Genomic DNA, 19,299 nt, shown 5'->3' with positions numbered 1-19,299 from the left:
GAGTGGCTGTTTTTCCAGTGAGGCAAATTGGGTTCTTCTCTTGCAACCAAGCAATGCTGAAACATGCTCCTACCACTCACAGGACCTCAAGGCTCTCAGTCTCCTCTGAGTGCTGTCCTCAACCACGGTAAGAAAGTTGTGGTGCTGCCTTGCGTTGTATTAGTGATGCAAGTATCAAAATTAATTTCTCTATAAATAGCTTATTGCCAGTGATTCTTTCCTTTGTCTCCAGTTCCAGCTGGAGAGAAGGAAGTCACTCCAGCAGCAATGGCACATTTAACAGCAAAAAGACATTTCTCAGAGAGTACAATTGAGTTACAACAGATGTTGGATTTTGGGGACTGCCCTCTGCACCCCACAGGTCCTCCCTGGGGAAGGGCAGAGGAGCTCAGAGGTCCTAGTTTCCATTTCATATCCCTATTGTTTCCCTGGGGTGAAAATGCTTTTTTCCTTACCTTTCCAGCCCAACCTGACTCACAGGCCAGGCTCATCCCAGTTGACATCTGGCCCCATTTTGCAGATGTGCCAGTTTTGGCCCATTTGCCAAAGAGTAAGTGTGGTGCAAGAAGCTCTGCCCTGGGCAAGGGTAAGAAAACAGCCACCCTCCAGGGTTTTTGGTGGTCCCCACACACTGGCAAGCCTCCAAAGGTCTCCTTCTGAGCACCTGGGAATCCTCACCTGGCCCCATTCACCTGGGACAGCCTGCCCTGGGGGGAGGTGACCTTGCTGGCTGGATTAATGCTGTCACTTCCATATTTTGTGGGGTTGATGACACCTCTCCTCAGCCAGCATTAGAGTCAGCCAGCCACCATCTCCACAGCAGAGAGGCTCCCAGAGGACAGGCTGAAACTGCTCATCTGGAGACAGAGATCATTTTTAGAGGGAAATCCTGTTCACTTCCCAAATTGAGGTAGGTTTTTACTGACGCACAGCCCCAGCCAAACACACTTGTGGCACCAAGTGCATCACTGAAAGAAAAGGACTTGCTCTGTCAAAATGGAGCTGTGGTTTCCAAAGCTAACAGGGAGAAAGGGCACTGTAAATACCTGGAGGAAGCGTGGGCATGGCTTATTAATAGACACTTGCTGTGAGACTTTAGGCTTTATGACAAGGCTTTCAGTGTCCTCCTGGTGTCCTCAGATGCCCCGTTCCTGTACTGAGCTCTGGGCTCTGTAACCATGCAGCACATCCATCAGACCTGCCAAATTAGATGGGGCACAGAAGATGGGTTAATGCAGCTCATACCAATTCTTTAATTACCTGAGCATCCACCATCCATGTTCAGCTGGCTGGGAGAAGCTCCTGTCCCTGTCTCCTACAAAGGATCAGATCTGGATGGGTAAAGAGTAGGGCTTGAGGAAGGCAAGCAAGGATGCTAAGTAGGGTCATTCCTCAAAAAACCTGAATTTCAGGGGTTTAACATTGCCTGAGCCGCCTGAAGGAGTTAATTGTGTTATCTTTACACCCTGATTCATCCACTCGTTCCCCAGAAGGCTGCACAAAGTACTTGCTCTCTGGTTTCTCTCCCGTGCTGCTGTCAAGGCAGCTCCTGAGTTTTGCATCAAAAGCCACTCCCTGACATTTAAGGCTATTATAGGCTGGACCAAGTTTATGCATTCCTGCTTAGCAAAGCCTAGTCTAACATAGGGTGCCTATATCCTTTGACTTCTTTCCCAAAGAAAGCCATAACACCCCATGTAAGTGCTGGAGCAGTACCCAGTCCCCATGCTGACACACTACAGGCACCTCAGCACGGTCACACAAGCTGTGTTGCCTTTTTTTCAGATACAGGCTTTTCCATCAGGCAGAGTATTGGACAGATGGACTGGTTTTGGAGAAAATTGGCTATTTGCCTAGGGAGGGAAAACAGTTCTCAAACAGCCCTCCTGCCCCAGGTGATGCTGGTGAAAACATCCATGGGCAGTAAGGAACCTTCTCAGAGTATCTTCAAACTCCTGAGCTATTTCAGCATTTCTCTTCTCAGCTTGTGGATTGATCAGGGCCCAAAGATGCACAGACTCATGTCATTAAATGGCTCTTTCTGTTGACATTTTTATTTTTAGGAAACATTACTGAAACATTCACCATTTCTGCTTAGAGGTAATGGAAAAAGAGGCAAGCTCCAAATTCTGGGTGATGGGGACTTCAAGCCAGGCAGCCAAGCTGGGCTGGGATATGGCCTGGATTCCCTACTGTGTTTACAGTCTGTGCCCTGAGCAGGGACATGGCTGAATTGTGGCAGTGTCCTCAGCAGTTGCTGGCCACTCAGACCCCTCCTCAGGAGGCTAAAAGCATCTGTGTGCTGAAGACAGGCTGGGATCAGCAGCAGCCAACCTAAACAAAACCTCTCTCAAAGAGAGTGCTGAGCACCCAGGGATGCTGCCTTGCCCAGGATTCTGACCCAAAGGGACATCCACGGAGAGCCCCTCCCCTTGGGTCTGCAGGGGTGGAGGACGGGAGGCAAGCTGTGTTTCTTCCTCAGGATCAGTTTTGTGGCTTCACGCTGGATCCCTCCTCACTCTCTGTCAGGCAGGTCTGCAGAGAAGAATATCCTGAAAGAGAGAGAACAAGAGTTACTCCAGACTGAATAAAGCCATTGCAAAATACATTCCTCTGACATCTGCTCACCAGTGGGATAGTGCTGGAGGGATGTGAGTCGGACTGTTTACACTCTTGCCTTTCTGTCCTTCCCAGGCACGGGGCTGGGCTGGCTCCATCACACCCTGGCACACTCTGGTGCTGCTGAAAGGACTGGTGGATGTGTTCCTTGCCTGATTTCAGTGATGTGGCCATGGTAACCCATTGGACCTAGAACCAAGTGCCCCAAGAAAGCCACAGGTCTCAACCCAGCAGCCACCTATCAGAAGCCATAATGTACCTGGCAGTAAAAGAAACCCCCCTGAGCAGCAGTATCAGGGGCACAGAGGCTCAGCTAACTTCTTCCTGCCTTCTGTCTGTCCCAGATTGTGATGGAAACATGGGAAGCAGTGCTGGCAGTGGGTGGTGACTGCAGTGCTGTCATACTCTGGCTTTGTCCTCACCTTGGGACCTTGCCTGTGCTCTCTACCCTGTCCATTATGCCTGGCACAGGCAGCAAGGGGCTGCCCACCATCCCAGGACTCAACCATTCAGGAGGAACCACCAGGTGATAGCTGGCTAGAGAGGGAAAGCACATCTTTTGGAGGGGATTTTGCATTTGAGAAACTTTGGCAAATTTTAAGTCACTCCAGTTTTGCCCCTTGCAGTAATCAGTGGAATATTTTGGAAGTATCTGTCAGAAAACCAAGTGTGCCACCAAAACACAAATGTGGGGTGGGGGGTGTGTGTGCGTGTAAATTAAAAATTGAGGTCGAAGTCATCATATTCTCTCCCTGATTTTCACATGGATGCTACCATAAGCTGAGACACCATCACACGCCCGCAGCTGTACACGTGTGGGATCATACACTAATTGATAGCTAATGAGTCCATTTTCCCGGCCTTTGCCAACACTGAAACACTCCTATACTCTGCAAAATCCTTTCCCAAAGCACTGGCTTTGCCCTGTGGGGTTGCTGAGCAGCCCATCCTGTGCAGCCCACGGTGGGTACTCGCAGGGTGCCGATGCCGGAGCGGCCACAATCGCCCCGTTGTGTAAAACGTGGAGCGCCGGGTGCAGCAGGGAACACTTGACCACAAAGACCTGAGCTGTGCTTAATAGGGCTCTTGTAATGTTCGCCCGCTAAGAGCCTTAACTTCTTACTGCATTTTGCCAGGGTTTAGGCAAAGCAGGGCTCCCAGCAGGGCGCTGGATTGATTTCCTTTCCCATGAAAAGAGACTTATGACTCTGTATTTGTTCCTTGTCCCCAAATCCCGTTTTTTCCAGGTAGAGGAAAGAGGAATTTGATGGATTATAATTAAGAAGGTGTTGTTCTGAACAAGGAGGGTACAGGAAGGTCAATGCAGGATGTGGCTGCATTGCCTAAGGAAAAGATGTTTTAGTGGGAAAAGCCCCATGAGAGAAGGGTTTTAGGGTTCTTCTTCCCCAAAGAAAGCAGGTGAGTATCTACAGGCACACAATGGTTGAGTTTATTTTGGCTGTAGGTGGACACTGGGCTTTCTAGGTCTCCCTCATACTCTGCAGTGATGCTCAGCAGTGGTAGCAGTGACAGGAGGGTGGGTATTTGTACTGCTCGAGTTAGGAAGCCCCACTGCACCTTAGGCATCAGGAAGGAGACCACAGAGACAAGACCACAGAGCTCAGATATATAATAAAACATAAGTAACTGCTAATATATAATATAACCCTTCCCAGGCCTCCAGCACCATTCACCCCAGAGCCCCAGAGCACTGTACAAACAGTAATTAAAACTTCCCAGCCCCCAGCTTTGCCAATGGTGCTGAATTCATTTTCCAGTGTGGGAAAATAAGCCTTTCATGATTAAGAGAGACAACGCAATTTCAACAGCAGGAGAGTTCCTGATGACACATAAGCTGGGGTGTGAGCCCTGGTGCTTCCCTGGCAACAGGAGGCTTTTCAAGATGAGAACAAGTGGCTTGTCTCTTCTCCATCACGCACACTATGCATATCTATTGCTGCAGTGGGCAACACAAGACTACCAGGTACATCCATTCAGTCCCAGTAGCTACAATCCAAAGTGCTTTGCAGAATTAGAGGCTGCAGGGAAGCAAAGAGCACAGGAGGAAGATGCCTGTGATGAGCCCCCTGTCCAGTTGCTCCTCCTGAAGCATCGATCTGCCTTTATCAAGCACTGGCAGGTTCAGTGTGCCCCCCTGCTGACCATACTGCTGATTTCCTTCTCCAGAAACATGATGCCAGAAACATCCTTCAAGAAGGAAAGGGATACTGGAACAAGCAAGAGCTTGGCTTAGTTCAAAGTTTGCATGCAGACTAGAAACACTGACCCTTTGCTTTCTGGTTTACTTTACACAGTAACAACAGTCCAACATTAAAAAGCCTGTCTCTCTCCTGGTTCTGGCCTGCTCCATGCTCTCTGGAAACCCCGTGAGAAAAATCTTACATTGTTGGATGTGGACACAGCCCTTGGGTTCAATATGAGCCTCTAGGAGCTACTTGACAACATCTGCTGCTTCAGGGTTTTGCTGGAGCCCTTGTCCAACATTCCCTTTCCATGGTTAAAGTGCTGGTCACCAGTGCCAACCCAGGCAGAGCCTGGTTCCTTCCCCTCTTACCCACCCCTGCCTTGCAGGCAGGCCAGCCAGATCCCCCTCTGCCTCTTAATAGCTTAGGGAATGCTTAAGGACCTTCTGGGAGGAAAAAGCAATTTTAACACAAAATTAAATTTCTGCTTCAAGGAAACAGGGTTATCTCCCTGCTCTGCCACCACTGCCTCACCTGGGGCTGACATCGGGCTGCCTGGAAACACAGGGCTTGATGAGATGTCCCATGGCAGAGGAGAAGGGTCCAGAACACCAGACATTCAGGCTCCCCCCACCTTTGGGCTGTTTCCAGACACATGCCAGCACCACCTGTGTCTGCTTGCTCCAGGGAGTGCTCCTGTGGTCTCCCTGCAGCTGGGGAAGCGCTCATGGAGCCGGCAGTGCTGCGCAGAGCATTATTAGTTATTTGTAATGGATTTTCCATACCTGTCATTATTTCCAGCCCTGAGTGTAGAGAAAGGGACAGTCACTCTGCTGGGAAGTGGGCTGGCTCAAAGGGCTTTGCTGAAGCCTGTGGTTTTGCAGTTCTGCTCTGGAGAGGGCTGGGGACTCATTCTGCTTCTCTCGTCATCCCTGCAGGCTGATCTCCATGGAGAATGGGGATCCGGTTTGGGCTCGCTATGCTTCATGTGTGAAAGGGATGGCCCTCTGTAAAGGAAAAAGAGAGACCTGGAAATCTGCTGCTTTCATTATGCTTTCTTTGGGGCTAACTTACTTGTTGGAAATCGATGCAACCATGAAGAAAGCAGCCCAAGGGACTCTGCTCAGAGTGCCTAATGCCTATTAAATATATAGAGAGAGCTGGGAGAGAAGTAGCAGCACTGCAACAGGGAAATATTCCCTGTGGATGATGTGATTTCCAATTAATTTCTCATGGAGGGGGTTTCCCACTTGCCCAGTAGGCCTGGGGGAGGCCAGGAAAGTGCAGCAGAGAGCAGACTACCCTGCACAGCAGTTTCACAGTCCTCACTCCACCATCTTTCTAGAACTCAAAATTTATGTTTTTCACTCCAAGCCAAAATGATGCCAAGCTACAGCTATCAAAATCCTTCAGGCCAAAGCCATGTTCTTTCTCTATCCCTGCTCTGATCTGAAAGGTGATTTCCCAGCTCAGAAGAACTATCAGAGCAATTACTGTGAGGGAGCCATTGGTAGGGCTCACAGTGAGCCCCACTGCCTGGCATAGCTGTGCCAGCACAGCCCCACCACCCCCTGCAGCTCATTTACAGCAGCAGAGCTGGGGCAGAGACTGGGCTGAGCTGGAAGGGCACAAGGTTTCTGCTCAGATGGCACCCTCTGTTTCTAACCTACTAGAACTGTAACAAAGCCACAGGTAAACAGGAATGGCACTTCAGTTAAGCTTAACTGGATCAATCAGAAGTGATTTCCCAGATGGCAGCAGCAGATGGAGGAGAGCCCACCCTCACCCAGAAACACGTGGCTGAGGGTCACTTCAGGGAGAGAAACATGGGGCTGAAAACAGGATTTGTCTGAACTGATGGCCATGAAGACATTAGAAGGAATGTTTCCTTTGGAGCAAAGGGGGCAGGTCTCTGCTTTCACTTACCACCTATCTGTGGCAGCTCTTTCCTCCTCTTGGCACCCAGTTCTCATCCCTCAGCTGACATCCCATGGCACAAAACACTAATCACATCCTCCTCCTAAGACGAGATAACAGGGAAAGAGGCTTGGCAGGACAAGGGACCTCCCAGCAGCCCCTGCAAAGCCACCCTCGTGGCCTGGGGTCCCCTCATGCAAATCCCTGTGGTTCTTGTTTGCTGAGCTGGGACAAAGCGGGCACTGGGGCTTTAGCAGATGTTGGTCAGAAAATAACCGTGAGAAAGGAATAAACCAATTAATTGCTGACCCACTGACAGCCAACACCTCTCCCCCACCACCTCCTGCACAATAAAACCTGTCTCAACAGCTCAAGCAGATTTAGGGTGGCTGCAAAGAACCTAGAGGAGAAAAAAACCCCTTTCCCACTCCAGCTAATAATATTTCCAGATAATCTGTTTGAGGCAGCACCCTCTGTGAACCAGGAAAGCCTTTAAGAGCCGTTAACACCTTTATTCAGACTTCCTCATCCTCCCCCAGACAAGCTGTGATTAATTACCCAATCCACCCCGATCCCCCTGGGAAATAGCTCTTGGTCCGGGCGTTCATCCCAGGATTTGCAGGGTCCCTCTGTGAGAGCAGCTCCTGCTCTTGCCGCTGGCTCCAGATAAGCAGGAAAGGGCTGATAGGGAATGAACTGCTTCCAGCCATGCACTTACATCAGCAAGGGTGGTGGATGAGGGGAGGAGAGTTTAATGAGGGGTCTTGGCAACGTTCATGCCTTTTTTTTTTGGCTGGTATCCACAGGCATCACCAGATGGACTGTCCCTGGAAGCCCATCTCTGGGAAGTTGCCACTCGAAGCACAGCCTGTTTGGTTCCCACCTGGATTTTCAAAGCCCTCTTTCCAACTTCATAGCTCTCTGACTTGGCTTGCTCTGAGAATACTTGCTTTCCTACCATTTTCCAGCACTACCAGAGGTGTTGGGGATGGCAGGGAGGAAAGGGAATTACTGCCTCTCAGGTTGCTGGAGTATCTGGGGTGCTGTGCTCGAGAGGTGCCCCTGTGTAGGGCATTGCCAGACCAATGCAGCTCATAAAACTCACCCTGTACATGCACTCTCCTGCCTGTGCCACCTTCTTCATCAAACCCCAGGGTAATCCTCCCATCCCTAAGGCTGCACACAGCCCCTTCTGGCCACACAGAGGGAGCATCTGAGTTGCCACAAGGTCAGGGCATTGTCAAGCAATTAACTGCACCCAAGAGGGGCAAATTCTCCTTGTACCAAACACCAGTCTCCGCTGCATTACAGATGACAGACACTAAGCCCATGTCTGTCCACCACAGCCCTTCATCCATGGTAACTGTAGTCCTCAGGCTGTATAGGGATTTACATGTTAACGCCCATCCTGCCCCAATCCCCTCTGCTATGGCAGGGTGGAGGCACAGGTCTTCTGGGGGGACTATGGTAGTGTCACACACATGGTTTATGATTTCTCTCTATATACAAAGGCCCCACAAATCCCCTTTCTTCAAGGGAGACCTGTGTCTCCCCATCACACCCACAAGACCTGCCCACATTCTTGTTGGGAGTGTGTGAGAGAGGGGTGCACTGTGGGACTCGCATGTCCACATTGTGCAGCCATGGAAAACCTATAACTGAGGAGACAACTGCCACAGCAGCCTTCCTTACAGGTTCCATGGTTTCATGACACTTGGAGGAGCTCCTTTCTGTTGAACCTTCCCCCTTTGGCACCCAGTGCTGTCCAAGAAATCACCCCTGTGCACTGCATGTCATCTGCTGGCCTATTTACACCTCAGAGATATCCTGGCCCACCACCACAAAGCAGCACCTGCCATCACTGTTTTCTACCAGCCACCTCTAGAAACCTTCAGCCAGGAAATAAAATCAGAGAGCACAGCAGCAGCTCAGGGGTCTCAGACAGTTTTGCAAATGAAAACTGTTGTCCTCTCCTTGTTCTCTTCATAACCAGAACAACATGTGTAGGTTATTTTCACACAAGATTACTTTAGGTTCAGCATCTCCTGTGCTCTCTGACAAGGTGCCAAAGAAAGAATGAGGGGAAAGAGAGAACACGTCTGCCAGATGGGTGCCAGCTCCCCCAGGATGCTTCACAGCCCCAGGTGTTGGTTTGCATCACACCTACACACTCTGCTTTCTGGGCTAGGCTTGGTTTCAATACTCTATTTTTAGCCACGCTTTCAAGAAAGGAAAAAAGAAAAATCTCAGAATCTCTGCAGTTTCTTGAAGCCTTTGAGAAAGAGAAAGCTGAGGAGCAAGCAGGCAGGTGAGAGGGCCACAGTCCTCCTCCCTGCTGAAGGCTTCAGCCAGCACAAGAGATGTCTCTGCCTGTCTTCCAGTCCACATCCAGGAACAACAGCCATCGATTAGGGTAGGCCAAGTGCTGGAGAGGTGCATTCCAGGATGGAACATGCTCCTGTTCTGCCCATGGTATGGGCATAGGTGTAACTCCTTCTGTGTGTTAGTCCTCCTGCATCCGTCCCGATGGCAATGTGTGGTGCAGATCCAGCATTTTTCACATGAGTCTAGTCACTATTTGGATAGGAGATGGGAGGAAAAACCAGGTGCTGCAGGAAGTGGTTTGGGTGATTTAGTAGGTGGCATCTTCCCTCTAAGTCAGGAGCACGATGAAACTCCTTGGCTGGGAGTTCAGGGCTCTGTGCTGCTGCAGGTGTTGCTATTTTAATGACATCCCAAGCTTACCACTTGTGGTCACCCAAGATTCCACCTCTTGTAAGGGTGGAGGTGTTAGCTCCAGTGTCCTGAGCAGGCTCCAGTCTCCAATTATGGTCTGCTGAGCCAAGAGCTGCAGGAATTTCCACTGGATGCATTATTCTTCCCTCTCTTTTCCTGCTATGACTGAGTAAAACTACTGAGTAGTTTTCCCAGGTGCCAGAAAACAGCATTTACAGAGGCATTTCAAATTAAAATGCTTCCCATTGTCTTGAAAGAGCTTTTCTTGTTTTGCCTCACACTCTCTGCTTAGGGTCCATCCCAATCCTATTGTCTGCTTCACCTGGCTTGTTTAATTTCTCTACTCAGCTCTTGGCTTTGCTCTCCTCCAACTCACTCTCAGCTGTGAAGGTCACAGACATTCCCAGCTTTGTTTGAATTAGGGCATCACCCCAGCTCTGCTCTCCATCACCAACCAGGAGGGTATCAACTGCACCTTGGTCCTTGACAGGAGATGCCAGCTGCCACCAGAAAAGAAATAATCGATTATGAGACTGACATTAACGAAATATGAGACTGGGACTTAGGAAAGACTAAGGCCATAGAAAGCATTTTAAATAATTCACCATCCTGAAAGTAAAGCATATTAGTGGGAAAGACATTCGGGTCCTTTCACAGTGACTTCTACATAACCAGAGCTGATACTGTGAGCTGACAGCAAAATGAGACTAGTGCTGGGTAGGGAATCCTGGCATTGCAAAATGTATTTGTAAATCTTGGTTTCCTCCCTCCCCCCCAAAAAAAAAAAAAAAAATTATTTGCAAACATTAAAATATTTTGTTTTGGTAGCATTGTGTACAAGAAAACGAAATCCAAAATAAAATAAAAACACAAAATGCTGAAACAAACTGCAAACCCCAGAGACATGTGCTGGCAAAACATTCAGCCAAATCACTGCCTTCTGCAAAAATGCTTCTATTTTGGCAAGCCCACAGTTTTCCGGGGGTAGTCTGATCCACCAGAGACTTCTGAACTCACGGCAAGTGGGAACGGAGGCTGAAGAGAGACACTGCGTGGGAGGCGACGTTTGAAATGTCGCCGTTTCGCTTTTCTCTTGAAACCACTCCAAGGGCCGCGGGGAAGGCGTTGGAGAGCAGGAGCTGTGCTTTGGCTGTCTGGGAAAGCTGCTGCCAGAGCATGGGCAGAGCGTGGGTTTACCCAGAAAACCCCTGCTCGGTCACAAAAACCCCTGGAAGGGTGAACATCATCTGGGCAATTGTTGTGAATTTATCTCAGCAATTAAACGCAGTTCTGTTCACACAGCAGATTTGTCTGTATTGGTTAAGCTAAGCTTAGACCAAGAGGTTGTTGAGAACGTTGTGCACTTGCCTCAGCTGCTTGTGGTGCTGGGGTGGCAGCAGGAAGGGACTGTCACAGCCAGGCAAGCGGCACCTTCATTATCTTCATTATTTTTGGCAGAGGTTGCTCTTCATAGGGCAAAAGTGTTTCACTGGGGCTGGGGGACAGGAGTGAATGAACAGTGCACAAAAGGCATGGGTTTGCTCACTCTCACCCTACACAACTCACCTGCACATAAACTGCAGGGCTGGATTACAGTCCTGGGTCAGCCCTAGACATGTCTTCTCCGGGATGGCAGAATGTTCCCAGCTTCCTTTGGAGGCCGTGTTGGCTTCTGGGCATCTGTGGACACCTTGCAACAACAATGTCATGCAAAATTCAGACTCAGTTCCTTCCCTTGCCGTTGAAAGTGCCACAGAAATCCCGGTGGGAAATTCCTCTGAGATGTGACAACACCTGTGGGACAACACTCCCTCCTGCTTCCACCAGGCAAGGAGGTCCTGCTAGTTGTAGGGATGCTGTAGCCAAGCCAAGCGAGGAAAGACCTGTGAAAGAAACACCTTTTGTGGTTTCACCTTAAAAGGTCAGCTGTGTTACTTGTCATGCAACGTGCTCAGAACCTACCACAGGTGATTAAACAGCCCGGAGTTATTAGATCACACATCGTATAATCCTCCCTGTACCTGGCAACGTGATTAGTTATGATTCATAAATTCCAGTAGTGTTATGATTCCCAAGTGGATGCAGTACACCAAAAACTCCCTTCCACGGCTTTCGCAACAGAAAACCACAAGGGACTGACACAGGCAGCAAAGGAGACCCTCCTCAGGCTGATACCCATGTTTGGGGGCAGCAGTGAGAAGGTGGGTCCTACCTCCTTATTTTTAAGGACACAACAGGATTCCTCACACCCTTTTCCACCAGGATGCTGTGAGATGCACAAGCCACCTGGGAGGTGGCTTGGGACAGAGCAGTGACACTTCAAGGAGGGGAGGCAGCCCAGAAGGGGGTACATAGGAAGGAGATGTTATTAGCTGATTAGGAAGAGAGAAAGGGCAGAGAGAAGTGAGGCCTGTCTTCTTTATCTTGGCTGTGGCCTAGGGGTGAATCACAATGAGAGAATTTGATTAGAGAGAGCTTGATTTGTGAAGTGGATGCAATTAAAACCTTGGATCCTCAGGGTCAGTTTTGGTAGCTGGGTTAAACTGAATCAACTCCTGCCTCACTGTGTGCAAGCGAGAGGATGTTTTGGCTCCTCCACTGTCTTGGAAATGCTCTTGTTGCAGCTCTCTAGGCCAAGGCAAAATCCAGTTGAGCTGCTGAGGATGAGCAGGAGCAGTGTCTGTCTCCCTGAGCATAAAATTGGGAGCGCAGAACTGGCCTGAGAAGAGGTGAACTAATCCAGGGAAGACAAATCCTTCTAAGACTATTAAATTCAAAGGCAAAAATGATGCCTCAGGAAAATCCTAAGTGAAAACTAGTGTGAGTCAGTAGCAGTATGCAGGAGACCTTCTGAAGGAGCTCCTGTGTTGTCTTCTTCCAGAGGTATCTGCTCTGGTCATTTTGCAAGAGAAGGAACGGGGCTAACTGGACTCTGGATCTGATTCCAAGTGGTTCTTACCTTAGATGAGATGAACAGCTGCCTGTGGACACGGCTGGATCTCTGGAGAGCATTGCAGTCACATGCTACCAACAAGTGAGAAACATCAGCTTTGCCTCAGGCAGCACTACTGGGTCTTCCTTCAGGAGGAAGAGCTGGAAACTCTGGTGTCAGGAGCAGCCACTGCTTCCCAAAGCTCACCTGCCACCAACTCACACACCCCCCAGGCCAGATCCAACACTGACCCCAAAAGAGAAGCACCATCGAAGCTGGGGAGGTGATTGGCCTCATGACCATCCATCCTGATGTCATCACAGTTTTGCTCTTGAGATGCAGCAGTGTCACCAAGTCCACAGGTATAAACCCCCATTAAATATTTCATTTTCATCAATTGCTTGCAGTAAGCGCCTGTTGAGGAATTCATGGGAACGTTTTCTATTTGACACAGAGATACTTTCAATCATGAAAGATGGCTAAAAATAAAAGGAAATTATACTGTTCAGACATCTCTGGAGGTGGAGACAGGAGGGGGAACCGTCAAGGAGAGCCAGGGAAGAGATTTTTGTTAGAAGTGGAGAAAGGCTACTTATTTTTACAAGCAGAAAATGCTGGGAGGCAGCCTGACTTGAGGGTCTGGAATCTGTCACTCACCTTCTCTATTAATAATTTGACCTCAACTATTTAGGGTCTGAGCCAGAGTACCAGAGTTAGGAGTCATGACAGTCTCTTTCTCTGGCTGCAGGGGGTTGGGTCACCCTCCTAAAATTCTCAGCTGTATACTTTTTTTTTAATGTGTATTTTCCTTTTTTCTTTTTTTTTCTTTAAAGCAAGACCCCAGACTGTGACACAAAGAAGACTCATTTTTTGTGGGATGTCACTGCTGAGTGTCACCAAGCCAGGGATCCCATCTATAAGATGGCAAGAGGTGACAATACGCAGCCATTATCAATTGCTCTGTCACTGGGGCTGTGAAGGGAAGAAAACCTTACTCTGCCACCCTCCCCACTGAACTGCAACCTAATTTAAGTTCCTAACTGAACATATATATAACATATTGAGTGTTTTTGATCTGCTCTGGCCTCGAGTAAAATGTACACCTTGCCCTCCATACAGGTGATCAATGAAAAGGGGAGAGCTGGAAAGTAGGACACTGAAGCTGTAGAAGATTTCATGTTTGTTATCTCTTGTTTCTTCTCTGTAGCAAATCAAAGACACTAGAAAGATATCAAAATTAACACAAAAAAGGCACAGTTTTGTTCTGTAGATGGGAGGTGAAAAGTCTCGAGACCTTCCTTTCCCTCTGTAGCATCTGTTTTTAGACATGCCTTTAGCAAAGTGCTCTGCCCTCACTGATAGGGACTATGTTCCCTGAGCCACATACAGTAATTTTAAATGATCAGGGGCTTAATTAGCTACACTCTTATTTGTATTTTGAGCAGCCATTTTAAGTTAAAAATATCATTCATGTTCAGTGTTTTAGGAGAGCATTCCTATGCTAACCCAAATGGGAAAACATCTTCAGTACAGAGCATTTTTGGCAAAATCACCACTAAACACTGAAATGGCCTAATCAGTCCCTGTACTACTACTTCTGTTGGCAGATGTGTTGAGCCCCAGGAGCTTAAGGTGTTCTTGCACACATTTTGGCCCTGTAGATTTGGTGTGAAATGCCTTGCACTTTTGCTTGTTCTCAGTTTCCTGAGATAGCAGATAGTTGGTGCTTTCCTTCTAAAGAGCTGGACTCAACAATTTTTTAGGGGGAAAAAGCTGTTCTCTGTTAACCAGCAGGATTTACCTGCCTGCTGCCACATTTATAATGGAGCACAGAGGAAGACTGCAGGGTGATTTCAAGCTAGGCATCTTCTCACTGCACATAAACAGCTTTTTATCAGGACTATTCCATGCCCCAAGAGGTTTGCTTGTGAGGGCTCATGAGCAGCCAAGTGCAGCACGTTGTCCTGGGAGAAAAGAGACAATAGGAACCATAATGAAGCTGGATAACAAGGGAGAGATGTTCTGCTGGAGCTGTGATGCAGCTGGCTTGTGATAGACCCTGACCTTCAAAGAAGGAGAGGGAAGAATTCAGACCTCCTGTGAAGAGGAGATTATTTCCCATTAGTCTTTCTGTTTTTTCCCTAAAAGCTCTTGCAGAGATGTACCTGTTTCCTGTGACAGACACAGGAGCTCTTCTCCAACAAAGGACCTACCACACTGAAAACAGGGCTGATGCTGACTGGTGAAGCAAAGACAGGAGTTAAAACCTTGGCCTCAGAGGGGAAAAAGGTCTTTGTTTCATGAACAGTCCTCAAAGAGTGTCCCTTTCAAGAATACAGCCAGCAAGATGAAATTGCCATTCATGCATTTTAGAGACGTTCAGTGTACTAGGAATTCAATTAAGAAAATGTTCCACTGCAGGAAGCTCAAAAATTATCATGATTGTAGAGGAAGGAAATGTTTTTAATATATTAATTTTTTTAAAATTACATCACTACAGACAATGCACTTATGTTTGCAGCATCCAGGCCAGTAAGGACACCAGTTTCTTCAGCGATGGGGAAGAGTGGCAAGAAGGTTACAGAGAAGCAGATGCTACAAAGTAGGTTTTCTGCTGGATAATGGGCCCTGAACTGTTGTCTAAAAGAGATAACAGCACTGGATTCCTTGATTTGACCTGTAGTCTTCACCTGTAACTCCCTCTACATCTTTCCACTTCAAGAGCCTGACCTAGATGGGGGCAACATCAGTGGTTCAAACAGGGCTGTGAACTGAAAGGTGTTTCTGTGAACTTCCCTCATATCCCCAGAACAGGACAGGGATTTACTGCCTACACGTTTTTTTGTGTTATATTTGCACAGTGCCAATATCCCCAATCCAGGGAGCATGTGGGTGGGTCCCTGCTGCTGCCTTCGTACCTACGAAATAAAGGAAGGATACAGTTCAAAGCAAAAGGTGTTCCCAAGCACCTCCTCAAAATAAGTCTGGATGGGGGAGGTGGGTTGGTTTTTTTTTTTATTTGCAAGGACAAGATATCACATGGAAAACCAGGAATAGAATAAATTGCAGGGGAAGGAGAGGAGGAGGAGGAGGAAATCACTCCTTTTGCATTTCTTTTTCCCTTTCCAAACCTTGTACATGCCACGGTTTTAATTAATAACTCTGTCACCCCTCCTAGAGTTCAAACAAAGGAGTATAAGGAGGATGTATTCCAGGCACGCAGGTACCTGGGGAAATGAAGTGATGGCTTTATGTTTCAAGGCCTCATTATGAGGCTCCAGCTCTTACCCAAAACTTGTTCTCTGCCAGGAATTATCTGAACCACTACCTCAGGAGATCACTTTGAAGCTGGGTTCAATATTTAAAATTAAGAAAAAAATCAAATACATTGTTTGGAGGTTAATTAAAATAAACAGACGCACACAAACACAACCACCAGTGAGAACATTTATCTGCAAGGCTGCTTTGCCACTTCTTTCTTCCACCTGACACATGCTCATACACAACCACTACCACTCTCCTGACACCAAGATTGGGAGCATCCTGCTCCCAGACCAGCCCCAAGAGGGAGAAATAACTATTAGTGCCCAGTTTGGAAACTGAACTTGCTGAGCATCAGTGATGCTCTGTACAGAGCTGCAGCACTCAGACCTCTGTGCAGGCACTGTGTTGTTTCCTAGTGGTGGCTGCTTGCTTGGCACATTCCCTTTTGATTTCAACCTCAGCTGTGTTCTGCTCTATCCAGGAGTGGCAGCAAACTCTGTGGTTTGGGTCTGCTGTAGAGCACTGGGCCCATTTACCTTTCCCTCTGCAGTTTGGTACCTGGCAAACCTGTGCTGCACATCTCAACATACTTCCCACCTCCATCAGGTAAGAATATCCTCCATTTTACAGGCTGGGAAAACAGGACCTCCCAAGACCTCACAGAAATAAGGGACAATCTCTGCAGCCCCCACTGACCTCTTTATTTTTTGAGCAACTCTTTCCCCTTTGGGCAAGTCAAAGAGTAACTAAAACTATCTGCAAATAACTTCTGTGGAGGTAGCAAGTACCTCGTAGGAAGTTGCTGATGTGACACATTCAGGCTGTCACTGATCATCACTTTCCTGCACAGACAGTTTGATGATACTGCTTCCCTTAATTGCATCAAAAATTTAAGTCAGGAGATCAACAGTGCCATGAAGAATTCACAGGGAAAAGACACAATATCCACCCCCCTAGGAAGGTTGCTCCAAAGAGACAGACCCTGCAACCAGAGCTCAGATGGTTGGTAAATGAAATGACAGAGAGACAAAACTCTCTGAAACTGCTGTTGCCATTTTCACGGGGTTTTAACAGCAGGTAAGATTTGATAACTCTGCACATCCAGTGACAGAGGCTGTGGTTACTGTTGATTTCCTTCTGGCCACTCACAGAGTGCCAGCTGTGCCTCCATGGTGCCCAGTGAGGACCCATCTTGTGATAGGGAGTGACATCCTCTCTCACAGCCCCACCGGCTGCTTCTCCTGCAATGCCTGAAAAAAGCACCCGAAAAATTGTGTTTGCTGACCTCACAAAAAGAAGCTTTTTGAAAGTACTGAGCAATAAAGGAGATATCACCATATCCAAAACACCAGCAGCAGAGAATAAATATCTGACGTCAGACTCAGCCTTTCCCCAGACACTCTCCCAGCCAAACCTGCCTTCCAGCATGTGAAGGCCATGGCCTTTTTGGTTCAGCAAATTCAAGACTTTTCCCTGGCAGCCAGACAAGACACAAACTCACGTCCCTCTACATCAGGCTGTGGTGGAAACTGTCACCTTTCCAGAAGCTTCAGAGATGCTTGATGCAGGCACCAGCACAGCTCAAGCCCGGGTGAGTTCCTCATCCCAGCCTACAATGTGCTTTTTGAGTGGGCAGTTTAAAAGGATCAGAAGGATGAGTCAGGGGAAGGATTTCACAACAGACCAGCACATTTGGTGGCTAAGGAGAAGTGTGCTGGTGTAGGAGAGTGGGCCAGCTGGAGGCCTGGGGAGCTGCTAATAAATAAGTCTCCAAATGGATCGAAAGATTATAGCACAGAAAACCAGGGCCACAATCCTCCAAAATCAGTGTATGAGCAGGTGCCAGGGACTTCATGGGAAGGACCTGGAGAAACCCATGCTAAAAGCCAGAGGCATGGGGGAAAAAAATGCAACTAAAGCAACCTCCAGGACAAGCATGGATGGGTCCAGGAGGGTCTCTGGTAACATGGAATAAAGAAAGAACAGGTAACTAGAGCATCATGGGCAGGACATGGCACGGCAGGCTGCCTCATGGAAAGCTGCATTGTGGGTTACCATAATCTCCATAAGAACAGATGAAATGAGCTTCAAACCAGGCACAGCTGCCACCCCAATGGAGCTCCAGAAACACCCTGGGGATGTGTGAGAGCGTGAATGCTTCTGAACCAAAAACAAAAATGAAAAGACCCGGGAAAATGCAAAGGGCGAAACTTGGCTAAGAAAGCAGATCTCAGAGGGTCTGTTTTGTGAGTCACCATACACTGCTTAGTTGCCCTCCCCCCAGAATCACAGTCCTCACTGCAGTTATGTGGACAGAGCCAGTCTGCAACGACCCAGAATTTAAAATCATGATGAAAGCCCCTGTTTGCTTCCAAAGAGCAGAGAAACCAGAAAAAGCACAGTGCAGTCAAATGCAAAAGCATTTGCTCTTTCAACACCTACGAGCACATTTTTCTTTTTATGATCCATTTGGAAAACAGTGTCTTCTGCAAAGAACAAAAATAATCCTCCCGTCAGGCACCCCGAGGCATGGCAGTGGTCCCAGAAGCAAATCACCAGGCTCAGATCTGCGTGACGTTAGGAGGCTTAATGAGGGTGACATGTCCCGCCACGCACCGAACACACCTCGGGAGAGCGCGGTGAGGCAACAGCCCTCCTCAAAACTGGGAGCTGCAGCCTAATGCTGGCTGATCCCACTCCCTTCAACCGCCACGGCCACGACAGCCCACCACCCAGGCGTGGGGTGAGCGCCTGAGACACCCTCCCAAAAGGCCGTGTTTTCTTTTTTTGGCCCTGCCAGATGAGCCTCCAGTACACCCGAATCTCTGCCTCGCGGCTGTTGTTCTGAACAGCCTCCAGTATTTCCCCCAGTGCCTGGCAACTGGTAGAAACTGAGGGCGCATTTTGGGGTGCCCTCGAAGGATTTCAAAGTCTAGAGGTCACATAAAACATGAAATAAAAGTGGGTTTATGTTCAAAATACAACCGGGGGGGGGGGGAGCATTATTAGCAATGCAACCAGGTGGAAGAGGGGCTTCTCATATGAATCGGGATCCCATTTGCATTAGATTAAAGCAAGAGAAAATTGCCAGCAAAATGGGATTAAGAATATTTATGGATCCTATTGGCATGATGTATGTGTCTCCCAAGTGATGGAAACTGAGTACAAAATTGAAAAACTTCAGCAATCCGTGGGGGAAAGCAGGCAGACTGCAATGACTTTTTAATGCTTTATACATTTTTTGTGGAAATCTGGTGCTCACAGAAAGCAGTTATAATAAAAGGTTTGAAAGAGAAGGTGAACATGGCAATGTTTTGTCTTTCTGGAAAGATCAGACCACCTCAAGATCTCAAAGCAGTTTTCAAATTCAAGGTCTTAACTGCATAAGTAAACTTATGTCACATACCAAACCCTTCAGATGCAACGATGCCAGCGACTTATATCTGCCCCTCAGGGGCTCTGAATGTTGGAGTATTCTGCTTTTCTTCCCATAATGCAGAAACCTGGATGCACAGATCTTGAATTCCTAACCTCCAGTACTTCCCAAGCAGTCTTGAGTAGAGAGTGCACCGTGGTTCAGAATTTTAAAGAGTGAGGAAGAAACTGCATGGAGAAGGATTTGAGCAC

At 48.0% G+C, this 19,299-nt stretch overlaps 1 long non-coding RNA gene across 3 annotated transcripts in view; it reads right to left on the bottom strand.

The window, feature by feature from the left end:
• Window positions 1-1,942: 1,942 nt before the first annotated feature.
• Window positions 1,943-19,299, bottom strand: part of LOC127481806 (uncharacterized) — a 223,143-nt gene continuing 205,786 nt past the window's right edge. For all 3 annotated transcript variants that reach the window (XR_007908322.1, XR_007908323.1, XR_007908321.1), the window contains exons 3-6: window positions 12,436-12,822; window positions 11,043-11,359; window positions 5,609-5,830; window positions 1,943-2,552 (exon numbers count right to left, since the gene is read on the bottom strand). This is a non-coding gene — a long non-coding RNA (uncharacterized LOC127481806). The remainder of the gene's footprint in view (window positions 2,553-5,608; window positions 5,831-11,042; window positions 11,360-12,435; window positions 12,823-19,299) is intronic.

Source organism: Manacus candei, unplaced genomic scaffold (assembly GCF_025592945.1).
Source record: "Manacus candei isolate 608988 ecotype Guabito, Panama unplaced genomic scaffold, ASM2559294v1 h1tg000082l, whole genome shotgun sequence".
NCBI classification, from domain to species: domain Eukaryota; kingdom Metazoa; phylum Chordata; class Aves; order Passeriformes; family Pipridae; genus Manacus; species Manacus candei.
This window is presented reverse-complemented; position numbering and strand designations above follow the sequence as displayed.